We start from the raw sequence: 13,582 nt of genomic DNA, 5'->3' as shown, positions 1-13,582 counted from the left end.
GTTTACATTTTGATTCTGGGAGTTTTAGAGGTTAATAACAAAAACCCCTCTTGAGTTGCATTTGTGAACAATCACCCAAATGACCTTAGGAAAAGGAGGAAGCCAAGAATATCCACAATGGAAATCTAGAACTGCTATCCTTGTCTTTCTTGTATGGCCTTGTACCTCCTTAATTCCCAGTTACAGATGGCTTTAGAGTGATTCCAAAGGTCAGCATTTGCTGAGTGACTTTCTGTCTGATGCTGTTTGCTTTAGAGATGCAGAAATGGAAGTTAGGGGGAATTACTGCACATAATGTAAAAATTTAAATCGAAGTCCAGTAGCTGGACTTGGGGAAGTACAGCATGAAGAAGCTTGAAAGTGTCCCAATGACCAAATGTAAAAGTAAAAGGGAAGCTGTATCATCCCTCTTCCTGTCCATAACCACATAGTGCTCTTCAAAGAAGGAATGGGCTGGGCTCAGGCTGTAGCTCAGTACTGAGTACTTAGCCAGCAGGTCCAAGGACCTGAGTTCAATCTCCAGCACTGCCCCACACCCACCCCAAAGGGCTTGGCTTGGTGGGAGCAACTCTGATTAAGTAGAACCTATTCCTGTACCTCTGCAGCCTTGTCTCCTGGTTTAGAGTCCCCAGTGCACTCAGCTCCGCCCAGCCTAGGTAACTGATAGCTTGAAGTGAATCTAGCTTTTCAAAGCATGAACCCCAAGAAAGACTCAGGCAGCCTGCCCCACACTGGAGGTGCTGCCAGATGAAAGCTAGGAGGACATTTTTAAGAGACCTGAAGTTTATTCATCGGAACTTTAATAAAACAATATGTCCATGGCCCGAGGCAGGTATAATTTTCATAATTTATGGGTCTCTGAGACAGGAAGAGAGCTCAGGGTTTTATTGTGTTTCGCACGATAAATGGCATTCCAATTGTCTGCCCGGTGTTCTTTAAGGCCCCTCGTCTGGCGGCAGTGTGGGCCTTCTGGAGCCCACCTGGGCCCGGAGGCCAGAGGCAAGGGCTAATTATGGATGCATCTGGATGCATTAAGCAGGAGATGACTGAAAAACTCCCTGGGCTCTACTTCCTATGCCCACACGTGTGCTAACAGTAACTGCTGCAAGCTGGGAGTCGCACTCCTCTCCCCTCCCAGCCCAGCTCTCCCTATCCTCTCTGCTGGACCTGGAGAATCTCAGGAGGTGACTTAGGGCTCTTCATTAAAGAGCCAGCTAGCCACACAGCAAAGAACTCCAGGTGAGGTTCAGATTGGAATGACTATTGGGGAAGTGTAGACTGCTACAGAGCATCGGGGTAACAGGGCCCAGTGGCCTTACGAAACCTTATGAATCACTTGGGAGCACCGATGGGACATTACTGTTTACAATCTTGAACATGCCTTTTAGTCCCAACACTCCAGAGGCAGAAGCAGGCAGATCTCTGTGAGTTTGCGGTCAGCCTGGTCCTCAGAGTTAGTTCCAGGACAGCCATGACTACACAAAGAAACCCTGTCTCAACCAGAAAAAAAAAAAAAGAGTGTCACACATGTGCAAGTGGCTAGGTAGCTGATAGTAGAATATTCAGGTCACATCCTTGGTATTCTGTGGCAGCCAGATAACCCTTAATTTCAGCTGGAGGGTGTCCCCTAAAGCCAGCTTCACTGCAGATGCCAACTTCTCTGTCACCTTCTGCCATCTGCCCTTCAAAGCTTTCCTCCAGGGTAAAGATGGCTGTATGAATGTCAGTGCCGAGTTCCTGATTTCATCTTTTTCCTCAAGGAAAAAATTCCCACTGCCTCAGCCAATTGTCTGCCCGGTGACAGAGTAAACTAGTTTAAATAAAAGCAGCCATCCCCCATTCCAAACGACAGATAAGTAAAGAGACTTCCAGGGGGCAGCTGCCACCTGACTGGATGTCTTCCTATCTCACAGCAGCTGAGCTGTGGGAAAGGGTTCTTGGTGAAGGTGATGATATTGCTGAACACGTTTCCAAGCTTGCATAAGCACTTTGTGGTGGAGGCATAGGACACTCTGCACTGCACCCATATTCGAGGTCCTTGGTCCTGCTTTTCCTTCACTTCCTTCACACTGAATGCATGTCTGTTTCACCTGAGTTGCTAACAGCACACCATCTGCAGCTTCAGTTCTCACTGAGTGGACTCCTCTAGTTATTCTAGACCTGTTAGAGCAACCAAAGCACGTTTGTGCTGGGCAAGCTTACCAGATAGACTAAGTCTAGTTAGAGGAAGCCTGTAACCATGCTTGGTGCACAGTTGTTCGTATGTTTCTGTTTTCTAACATTATTAAGGATCAAATGATCTTGGTTTGGGTTTTAAGAAAGGGCCTCTCGTATAGCCCAGGCTGGACTCAAAGTCCTGATCCTGCTGACTCTTCCTCTCAAGTGCTAAAATGACAGGAGTGTACCTCCATGCCCAGCTTCAGATTGTCTCTTTAAAAAAAAAAAAAAAAAAGGTAACTGTTGCAAAAAGGAAAACCACCAGTGAAATGAAGCTGCCAGGGCTTGAGGAGGCTCAGAGTTAAAGGCACTGGCTGTGTGCAAGTCTGACAACCTGAGTTCAAATCCCAGGAACCATGTAAAGATGGTAGAGAGAACTGACCCCACAAAATTATCCTCTGACCTCTACATGGCTTGGACATCTCCCAAGGGACACATGAATAATAAAAGCTCAGCAGAGTACAGTGTCTCATGCCATTAATTCCAGCATCCAGGAGGCAGAGACAGGTGGCTCTCTGAGTTAGAGGTCAAACTGGTCTATAAGGTGAGAAGCCATGACTACAAAAAGAAATTCTGCCCCCCCCCAAAAAAAACCCTAACTACTTAAGAATTTCAAAATGAAGTTGCCCACCATACCTTATTTATACTTGTAAGAAATATCTAAGTGTCAAGTGTGTCAGCACACACCTTTAATCCCTTCTTTAACCTTGGGAAGCAGAGGCAGGGAGATCTCTATGAGTGTGAGGCTAGCCTGGTCTAGTGAGTTTCAGAACAGCCAGGGCTATATATAGAAAGACCCTTTCTCAAACCAAACTCAACCAAACCAAACACAACTGCTGAACAGATGGTTCAGTGGTTAGGAGCAGTGGCTGCTCTTCAGGAGAACCCAAGTTCAATTCCGAGCACCCACATGATGAGTCACCTCCAGCTCCCATAGCTCTAATGGCCTCTTCTGGTCCCATGAGTCACCTCCAGCTCCCATAGCTCTAACGGCCTCTTCTGGTCTCTATAGGGACCATCCATGCATGTGGTGCACAGACATGCATGTAAGCAAAACACCTGCCCACTGCTATTCAAGTGTTACCCTCTACAGTTCTGAAAACCAAGGAAAGACAGAAGTCAGAGAGTGGGAGAGACATGACAGTAAAGTGGTGTCCTGACCAACCCCTGGAACTGAGAGGCGAGCGCCATTGATGGGAAAATGTGCTAAAGTGGAATGAGGTGGGTAAAGGCAAACAAAGCCTGAGCCATACATAGTTTCCAGTTTCAATAACTGCAGTGGTTAGGTACAGACACTGGAAAAGAGGGTAAAGAAAATAGGGGGTTTCTTACAGTTTTTGCAAATTTTTTAAATCTAAAATTATTTCAAAATAAAGGCTGCGGAGATGGCTCATCTATTAAGATCACTGGCTGCTCTTCCAAAGAACCTGAGTTCGAGTTTCAGCACCCACACATCAGCTCACAACAGGGTGTTGACGCCAGTTCCAGGGGATCCGGCACCATCTTCTGGCCTCTGCAGACAGTGCACCCACAGTGCATAGACATGTATGCGGGCAAAACACCCATCACATAAGATAAAAATAAAAAATAATAATAATATCTTAATCCTTAATTTTTTTCAAAATAAAAAGGGGTTTTAGAATAAAACAACAAATCTTTTGCGCTTCATTGAACTTAATGTGAAAGACAGGCTTCTTGTCGATGTCTGTAAGCCACTACTGCACTGTGCTTTCATGCACCTTTTTCAGCCTGGCTGTGCCCTTCTAACCTGCTGGGGTGCTCCCTGCCTCTGCCTGACACCAGCTCTTGGTCCTCAGAGTAGTGTTCCTCTCTTCTCCCAACTTCCCACACATCTCTGGCCTGGCTCAGTTCATTTGCCTCTCAGCTTTCACCGGGAAGGCGTCCATACCAAAGCCCGGGCCTTTCCTTCATGGTGCTTATCCAATTCACACACAAGTTCACTATTTACTGTCCCTCCAAGGGAGGTTTCCTCCACTACCTTCTCTGCAGTTCTATATGCTCCTTGGTTACCTCCAATTAAGCTCAACAGCTTCATACATCCAAGCAATTAACTTCAGTCAGTTTGACACCCTCCCATTCCCGTTTCTCATCCTCCCTCTCTGGCTAGATCCCTGCTTTTCAACAAGTTCATCTTCTAGTTCCGTGTCTCCCTTTTCTGTGTGACCCAGAGTTTAATTAGATTTTCTTGCCCGACCATGGGTGGTTATCAGTGGCTATAACACTAAGGGAGACGAACCACCCCCACCCCACCAACCGTCAATCACCAACAATTCCTCAGGCAGAGTGGGGCTTTCACATTCTCTCTCATAACTATCCTGGCAAACAACTTAGCTGTAACCCATTCCCAGTTTTCGTTCGCTACCCAAGGTTGTTCCATTCACAGGTCACCAGCCTGGGGGAAAAGTAATCCACAATTTGCAGGTCCAGAGCAGAGAATGGGAGAGTCTAACCAAATCCTATTAGACCTGTGATTGGCTCACAAATGGACATGTGACATCGTACTGGCAAATGGGATAGGAGAGAAAGTCTACTAGCTAACTTGGAGCAAGGGTTCACCGCTGAGCTTTATATTCCCAAGTCCAAGGAGCCTTCATCTTGAGACACAGGAGAAGAAAGCAAGTAAATGCTGTGTTCTTGGAACAGTAAGACTGTTGCCTTCTCGCACGCCTTTAATCCCAGCACTTGGGAGGCAGAGGCAGGCGGATTTCTGAGTTCGAGGCCAGCCTGGTCTACAGAGTGAGTTCCAGGACAGCCAGGACTGCACAGAGAAACCCTGTCTCGAAAAACCAAAAAAAAAAAGACTGTTGTTTTCTTGGTGCTGTGAACAAGCTGGCGTGAAGATAGAGGCTGACCTGGATAGCAAAAAGAAAGGAAAAGAACTGGGGGCTGGAAAGATGGCTCAGTAGTTAAGAGCACTAACTGCTCTTCCAGAGGTCCTGCGTTCAATTCCCAGCAACCACATGGTGGCTCACAACCATCTGTAATGGGATCAGATGCCCTCTTCTGGTGTCTCTGAAGATAGATACAGTGTACTCATATACATAAAATAAATACATCTTTAAAAAAGAAAAAGAACCTTGGCCTTAAAACAAACCAAAAAGTAATGTTAGCTAGTTCATTAGTCATTAAACCTAGAGACACCTAGGTATTTAAGGGAATAAATCTTTTGTGTATGTTAAGCCATTTTGAGCTGGATTTTGTCACTTGGAACCAAAGTCATTCTCACTGATAAAACCGGTACATTCTTTATTTTCAAATTTTTGGGGCCAGGTATGGTGGTACATGCCTTCATCCCAGCACTTGAGATGCAGGGGCAGATGAATCTCTGTGAGTTTGAAGCCAGCCTGGTCTATATAGTGTGAGTATGTGAGCACACTAGGGTGCATGTGTGCTCAGAGAACAATTGTAGGAGTCTGTTCTCTTTCTGTCATGCAGGTCCCGGAGGATCGGCAGGCTTGGCCACAAGACCCTCTCTCTACAGAGCCATCTCACCCACGATCTCTATCCTTACAAAGCCAGTGTTTAGCGTTAGCCTAGGGATGGAAAGAGCCTTTAAAAAATTACCTATAGTCCCAGCATTTTGAAGATTAAGATAGGAGTTCAAGGTCAGCCTCTACCACATAATGAGTTCAAGGCCAGGCAGAGTAAAATAATGCCTTGTCTCAACCAAACAAACAATTACTGTATTTCATCTAGCACAGTCTATTAATGTGCACAGCTTGTTCTTCATGTCAACCATACTAGAATACACTTATGGGAAAAGTCACCCCACTATCTTCTCAACCGAATAAGGAATCAGTCGTCATTTCCAGCTCTTTCTGAGTGTGTCCCTGCAAGTGTGTCGTAAGTGGGTCAGTGATTGTGCACAGAGCCATGTCCGCCTCTAGACAGCTGTCACAAAGTATTCAGAACTTGGCTACTAGGCTGTTCCCATTGGTAGTGGTTATTTCCGCCTTCGAGTCTAAAGAATTAAAGAGGAATGTTTGGGCTTTTCAAACTATATACTATTCTTTCTTTCTTTAAAATAACCCCATTTCCCTCAAAAATGGAGTGGAAAGGACAAAGAGCTACCCTTCCCAAATCTTCCAAAGTTGATCACAGGGAATGTTGTTTCTAAAATAAAATTTTTATTTTCTTTGTAATTCCAGGAAGAAGGGGGAGGGGAATCAGATCTTAAATAGATCCCAAATTAGAAACAGTCCCCGCCCCCCCCACCAAAGCTACACAGCCCAAAGAGTCTTTCTCTTGTGGACTTTCAGACTGGAGCCCTGCCAAAAAATGTGAACAAGAATTCAACCCATTGTTACTTTAAATATCCTGTGTCACAGGCCATCTAGGAATGGCTAAGTATGGGAATTTTCCCTCTGAGGTCTGGGATATAGATATAAATAACTCATTTGTTAGATCCAGTCTCCATCCTGCCTCCCCTAACTTCAGTGGCTTGAGTAAGATTGTCTTGTAAATAATGGCCACCTTCAACGTGGCAGTGGAGCTAGCAGCATCTTTCATCAGGAACATCTCCTGCTCTCTAAGAGACCTTCTTGCAAGGCCAGCTGACAGATGCTACTCCTCCCAAGGTCACCCAAACTGCTCTTACAAGTTTAGTCTGACTTGTATGACATCATATGGACCTTCATATTGTAGGACAAGTTGACTTTCTTTCGTTCGTTCCTTCCTTTCTCTTTTCCATTAAAATTTTCTCTTGTTTATTTATTTTAAAATAAGGTGTCTTCTAGCAATGGCCAGCCTTGAACTCCTGATCTTTCTGCCTCTAGCCTGTGGGTGCTGGGATTCCAGGCATCCATTAGCTTTGTGAGCAGGTACATCTGTGGGTTGGCTAAGAAGAGAGAGCGGAATGACTGTTATCCTAAGGAGGGTCAACTGGAGCCGCCTACTGAGGCAGTTTGCAATGGTTTCCCTGGTGTCTCCAAGGTTCCCTGGCCAGAGCACACAGCCTGGACAGATACCTAGGAAGTCTACAGCCATATGGGAAACTCCTTAGGAAAAGGAAGGACCATATGGCTTATTATCCTGGCACAAGATTGCCAAAGTTCTATCACCTTGATCTTGTACTAGAGTTGGGCTGAAGGATCAACAAACCAGAGTCCTCACTACCTGCTGATAAAAGATGACAGGAATCCCACAATCTACAAAAGGACACAGGAAGCACAAGCTTAGATCAAAGATAGAACAAAGGACTTGGGTAGGGACTGAGTATCCCCCAGACTCTGCAGCTCACAGCTGGTCACTCAGTGTTAACTAAGGACCTAGAAATTACTAGTCACAGCCCAGGCTTTGGAAGCTATGCGGTGGGAGAGACCATTTCAAATAGTCCTTATGGTATACAGGGAGGAAAGCAGATGAGAACTAAATAAGAAATGCATAGAGGCTGGAGAGTTGGCTCTGCAGTTAACAATTGTTTCTGCAGAGGACCCAAGTTCTGTTCCTGCCTCCATATCAGGCGGTTCTCAGTCTCCTGTATCCACAGCTCTAAAGGAGATTGTCTTCTGGCCTTTCAAGGGCACCTGCACAAATGTGCACATCTATACACATGATTACAAATTTTAAAGTATAATCTTTAAAAAAGAAATTAAGAAATAGATGTTCAGGACAATTTTTGCAATGGAAGTTGGTTCAAGAAAAATTAAATTAAGCTACTGGCTGGAGAGGCTGGCCTTACGTGGAGGTCAGACAGGGGTCTCTGAGAAAGTGATGTTTGAACTAAAATCCTGAAGGAAATGTGAAGCCTGGGTGCTTTGCAGAGCGTGTGGGAATCCCTAGCTAGTTCCCCAGTGCTGTGAGAGGGAGGATGGAAAATTGTGAAGGAAGGAGGGAAGGAGGAAAGGAAGGGAGAGAGATAAGGAAACAAAGTTTGAGATCTGAAGCTTCTAAGAAAAAAATGATCTCCAACAAATCTCCTGTGTCTCAGTCGTACCATACAGGAACGCAAACACACACGCACACACACACACACACACACACACACACCATAAAAGGTGTTCAATGACAAATCTGTATGAATGGCCCACCTAACACACATGGCTGGGTGAATTGAAGCCCAGGGTTTCTCAGGACTGGAAAAAAAAAGAAAAAAAGAAAAAATATCTTCCCTCCAGGGCAGAAGCCAGGGCAGGAAGGCACTTCAGGGCTCCTGGGAAGCACCAGACAAATGGCCCAGATAGAGATCTTTAGGTGTTGTTCTACTTCCTAATGACAGTGCTTCAGCTCCCTGCTTTAGCTGAACTTCCTTTGACAGGAGGGGAGACTTCACACTCCCAGTCCCATTTTCCCCCCAGGGACCACCAGGATAGTGATCTATAGACAAAGAAATGCCTGCGGTGGGGAGGGGTCAAGGGGAGCTGGACTGAGAGGTCAAGGCAGGAAGCTTCCCCTTGACCCGGGAGCCCTCGGGAGAATTGAAACTGCTGTCTTTAGGTCAAAGCTGCCAAAACAAGGTTTAAAGTGTAAACACAACGTGAGAAGGTCACAAAGGGCCTCTCTCTGGAGCCTAGGGTTAGGTAGAGAGCCAGGAGTCCAGATTCAAGGCTAGCCTGGGCTGCAGAGTGAGAGACCCTGGCCCAAGAGTGTGGGATGGACAGATACATAGCATTCTCCAGCCTGTTCATTTATTCTTGAAATGTGTTTTGTTTTGTTTTTTTGTTAGTTTGTTGTTTTTTAAACAATCCAGTGTGGGGCTGGAGAGATGACTCCAGTCAAGAGCACTAGCTCCTCTCCCAGAGGACCTGGGTTTGATTCCCAGTACCTACATGATGGTTCATAACCGCCTATAACATCAGGCCCTGGAGATCTGACGCCCCCTCTGGCCTCTATAGATACTGCATGCATGTAGTATGCTGACATAAATGCAGGTAAAACACCCATACACACTGTTTACTTTCAGACCCTGGGACAAGGGACTGAGGTACATATCAAAGTAAACCTGAACTCCAGGTTCTCCCAGCATTCGTCAGTCGGTCCTTGTATAACCTGTCCCCAACCCTGAATTTACCAGCCCAAGTCTGGCTGCCCTTCTCCCAGAGGCCTCCCTACATAATCCAGACATTACCCAGACATTCTCTGCCTGTCTGTCTGTCTGTCTGTCTCTCTTCCTCCCCTCCCTCTCTACCTCCTTTCCTCCCTTCCTCCCCTTCCCCCCTTTCTCTGTAGCCCTGGCTGGTCTGGAACTCACAGAGATCCACCTGCCTCGGCCTCTCTTGTGCTGGAATTAAAGGTGTGGACCACCATGCTTGGCTGAAGATTTTTTTTTTGTAAAGCCAGTCCTGGTGGCAAATGTCCTTAATCCCAGCACTTGGGAAGCAGGTGGGTCCCTGTGAGTTCTATGCCAGCCAGAGCGACATGATGAGACGCTGTCTCAAAATATAAATGAGAACCTTGTGCTTACTCATTCTTGGCTTCTCTATTTCCCAACATATGCCTGACTTTGCAGCAAAATTATACCAAAGAATTATATGGTATATATTAAAATATGTTCAGTGTATGACCTACTCAAACCACCTCTGTTAAAACAGGTCAGAGTCTCACATGTTGATAATCCAGGATCCACCCTTTCTCACCTACATCATTGCTGATGGTCTCCCTGCTTCCTTCACCCCCACAGGCATCCTCTAGTCAAGCGAAAGGGAACAAGGGACATCTGCGGCCAGGTAGCCATGTGGAGGTGGCCTTGTCCCTCTGTGCTAGGGTCTATGCACCTGAGAAAACATGAGCTCTTTCTTTATGAAACACAGAGAGTGAAGGGAGCAGACCTGGCTTCCCCGGGCCCCGTGCGGAGTCTCAGCGCTAGGATTTGCCTGTGTCACTCACCGTGCTTATAACTGGTGATTTAATGTTCTGTCCTGCCCAGAATTCACGCAAAAACTTAATCTCTAGCACAGTAGATGGGGGCCTTTAGGGGATGGCTGGGTGGTGAGGGCTCCTTCCTCAAGAGTGGGATTAAACCTTTTATAAAAGGGGCTTCAAACAGCGTTTGCCCTCTGATTCCTTCTACCTGTGAGGCCACAGATTCTGCCCACCACATCCCCGAGAGCAGATCACTCTTGGAAGCTGAGCCTGTTTAGGTTTGAATTTTGAGCCTCCTCTCCAGAGCCACGAGTACATTTCTTTCGCTTACAAATCACCTTACAGGTATTTTGTCTTAACAGCACACGTGGACGAAGTTCTCCTGCCTGGTCGCTGGTACTAGAAGCCAGATCATATCTGACGCCCCGGCACAGCGGTGCTCTGCTGACCCAGCAGTGGTAACAGCAATCAATAGCTTACAACTAAGGTGTTCCTTGGATGTGACAGGCCAGGTACCAAACACTTGCAAAGGCAGATGCATGAAGTGTTAGGGGTTTTGCTCGTTTGTAGATAAACAGAGGCTTTTGAAGTATGGACAAACTGCCACCCAATAGTAAGGGTGGAGGCTATAGTTCAAGCTAACCTAACCGGAAGGAAGGAATCAAACAATCAGTTTGACCTTACTATTGGCTTAGCCAACCTCAGGCCCAAGGGGATTAGTGTACATTTGTGTGGAAAAGAGCAGGAGGGGGCTAATAAACTTGCAAATCGCCCATCCAATCCTCACCTCCCCCTGGCTCCAGCCTAAATAATACAATGGCAGTTAATTGTTTCCTGCTGGGACACTATCTCTTTAGCAATCAGGCACCCAGCCTGGGGTGGGAGAGCAAATCTCATTTTCCTCCTGAGATTGCCATTGTTAGATTCTGGGTGAAGTTGGGGGGTGGGAGATAAGAGCCCATGGGTTTCCTTGAGTCTCCACTTCCGACTACAACAAATTCCTGCAGTGCATGTTCGGCAGCAAAAAGCCACCTGTTGAATAAATCATGAAGCCCCGAGGAGCTCTGCCTCAGCCACCACCCTGCTGCTATTTCAAAATTAGAAGCGAAAGAGAAAAAAAAATTCCATCTCTGAACGCCACGCTGGGGGAAGTTTCCACTTGCCCTGAGTTTCAACCTCCTTCAGGGACAGGACCCGGTGCTGGCAGCACCCAGGCCAAAGTGGTTTGGAAACAAACCCTGAGCCTGCCTGGCCCTTCCACCGGGGTCCTGCTGGCCAAAAAACAGGCGCTGAAAATAAGTTTAACAGATCCTTGGAAAGGCATGGGGGATAACCCAGCCAATGCAGTAAGTGTGGGTGGTCCAAAGAACATATGCTTGCAAGGCAGCCTTGGGTTCAAATCCCACTTAACACTTAGATCCATCACTTGGCATTGTTTCCTCATCTGTAAAAGAAGCCCTCATTGTCACCTGACTGGTGCTGACATGGAGAGGATGGTGGCCACAGGATGCCAAAGCTAAGGTCCTGGTAGACACTCTGTAATATGTTCCATGTCTGGAGGGGGAGCTGCCATAGTGAGGCATCCCCTCCTCTGATATGAACCTGCTCTTTTTGTTTGTTTGTTTGTTTGTTTGTTTTTGTTTTTCGAGACAGGGTTTCTCTGTGTAGCCCTGGCTGTCCTGGAACTCACTCTGTAGACCAGGCTGGTCTCGAACTCAGAAATCTGCCTGTCCCTGCCTTCCAAGTGCTGGGGTTAAAGGTGTGCGCCACCACCGCCCGGCCCATGAACCTGCTCTTGAGTCACTGTGCCCTGGGCCATAGGACTGTGGCTTCTCTACCAATCACAATTTGTCATACATTCTGGGGAGCAAGAGTTACTTTGAAGTCCTTTTGGATTCATAGAATAGTATCACACTTGTCCTTCACTTAGTGCAGTGCTGGAAGCTTCTCTTTAATATTATGTCCATTCAAGACATACACACTGAGCTCAGCATCAGGCCCAAAATCTGGGAGCATGCCCTTGGAAACCTGGACTTTTAGCTTGGGAAACAAGGCAAAGTCATAGCTGTAAGGTGGATGTCAGGTTTCCTACCCCAGAACCAGGGGCCTAGGTACATATTTTACATATCAAAGTAGACCTGACCTCTGGGTTTTCCCAGCATCCCTCAGTCTCTATCTGGCACACCTGCCCCCAACCCTGAACTGTCCTGCCTAGGAGCTGGGCTGCCCATCCCCCAGACGCTCTTCCCTAGTTAATCCAGACATTTTGGTCTCTCTTCTCTTTCTTTCTCCCTCCTCTATGCCCTCTTCCCCCATGGCAACTTCCCTGGCCCTGGTCCCTTGGGGCCAGTGAACTTGTCCACCTGAGAACAGCTTCCCAATAAACCTGCCTTTAATCTAATCTAATCTGGTTTGAATTGGCTCATTTCACCGTTGGCAGAGAAATAACCTATCTGGCCATGTTGGTTCTCCTGGCAAGCCCCTTGCTAATGGTTTCCAGCCTCCTTGCCCCCAGAGATGGCCAAATTATTTGTGGAAGTGAGACAAGTAGAGGACTCCACGTCATGGGCAGGAATGCTGAGACTCAGTGAAGGAGGCAGGCTTCAAGCACTAGCTTTCCTGACTCCCAAGCTGGTGTTCTGACCCCTTATGTGGTGGGGAGCAAAATGCAGTTAGTTAAATTCCTTGCTTCTGAGAACTCCAGAACTGAAAACTGAGGTAGGGCTGAGAAATTTGGGGACCAGACCTTAGAGGGTTGTGAATGCCAAAAATGGCAGTCTTTTTTTTTTTTTAATTCTCTCACGTTCATTTTGTGTGCATGTATGTGTGCGGATACACACATACATGTGATGTACCACAGAGTGTGTGTTGAGGTGAGAGGACAACCTGTAAGAGCCAGTTCTCTTCTTCCATGGTGTGGGTTGCAGGGCTCAAACCCAGGTTGTCAGGCTTGGTGGCAAGTACCTTTACCAACTGAGCCATCTCACCATTTAATTTCAAGCCAGGCAAAGGACAGATGAGAAGTTGTAATTAAGAAAGAGAGGCATGGACTAGGGCTGCAATCTTTAGAATATCAGCTATAGTTGCTGAAGCCTATGCCCACCCCAGTCTACTGTCATGACTCCATGGCTAGCAAGGAGAGATTTGGATTCGAAGCATGCGCCTGGGCAAGAGGCAATGAACTAGACAAAAGACGTGGGGCAGGAGAGAGCTGATGGGTGATGGGCAAAGAACCTGGAAGTCCTTTGTGTCACTTGGGCCTCTCATCTTTGCCACAGGCCTTTGTCATAGGCCTATATAGCTTTCCTATTATGCCTTGCATGAGGCTAGACCATTTGACTCATTGCACACCATTGAAAACTGAGAGCCAGCCTGCTCAGTTTCCCTCAAGTGCCTCTTTCAAAGCCACCATTGGTATCTAGTTTTGACTCCTTTGAGCTTGTCCCTAAACCTTTTCTCATCAGTTACAAGGAGACCCACCTCATTGGAAAATTCTTTTAAGAGCCAACTGGCAGGGAAGACTGGGGCAGAAGGCACAAGTTAG

This window comes from Grammomys surdaster, unplaced genomic scaffold, assembly GCF_004785775.1.
Source record: "Grammomys surdaster isolate TR1022 unplaced genomic scaffold, NIH_TR_1.0 317, whole genome shotgun sequence".
NCBI classification, from domain to species: Eukaryota; Metazoa; Chordata; class Mammalia; order Rodentia; family Muridae; genus Grammomys; species Grammomys surdaster.
This window is presented reverse-complemented; position numbering follows the sequence as displayed.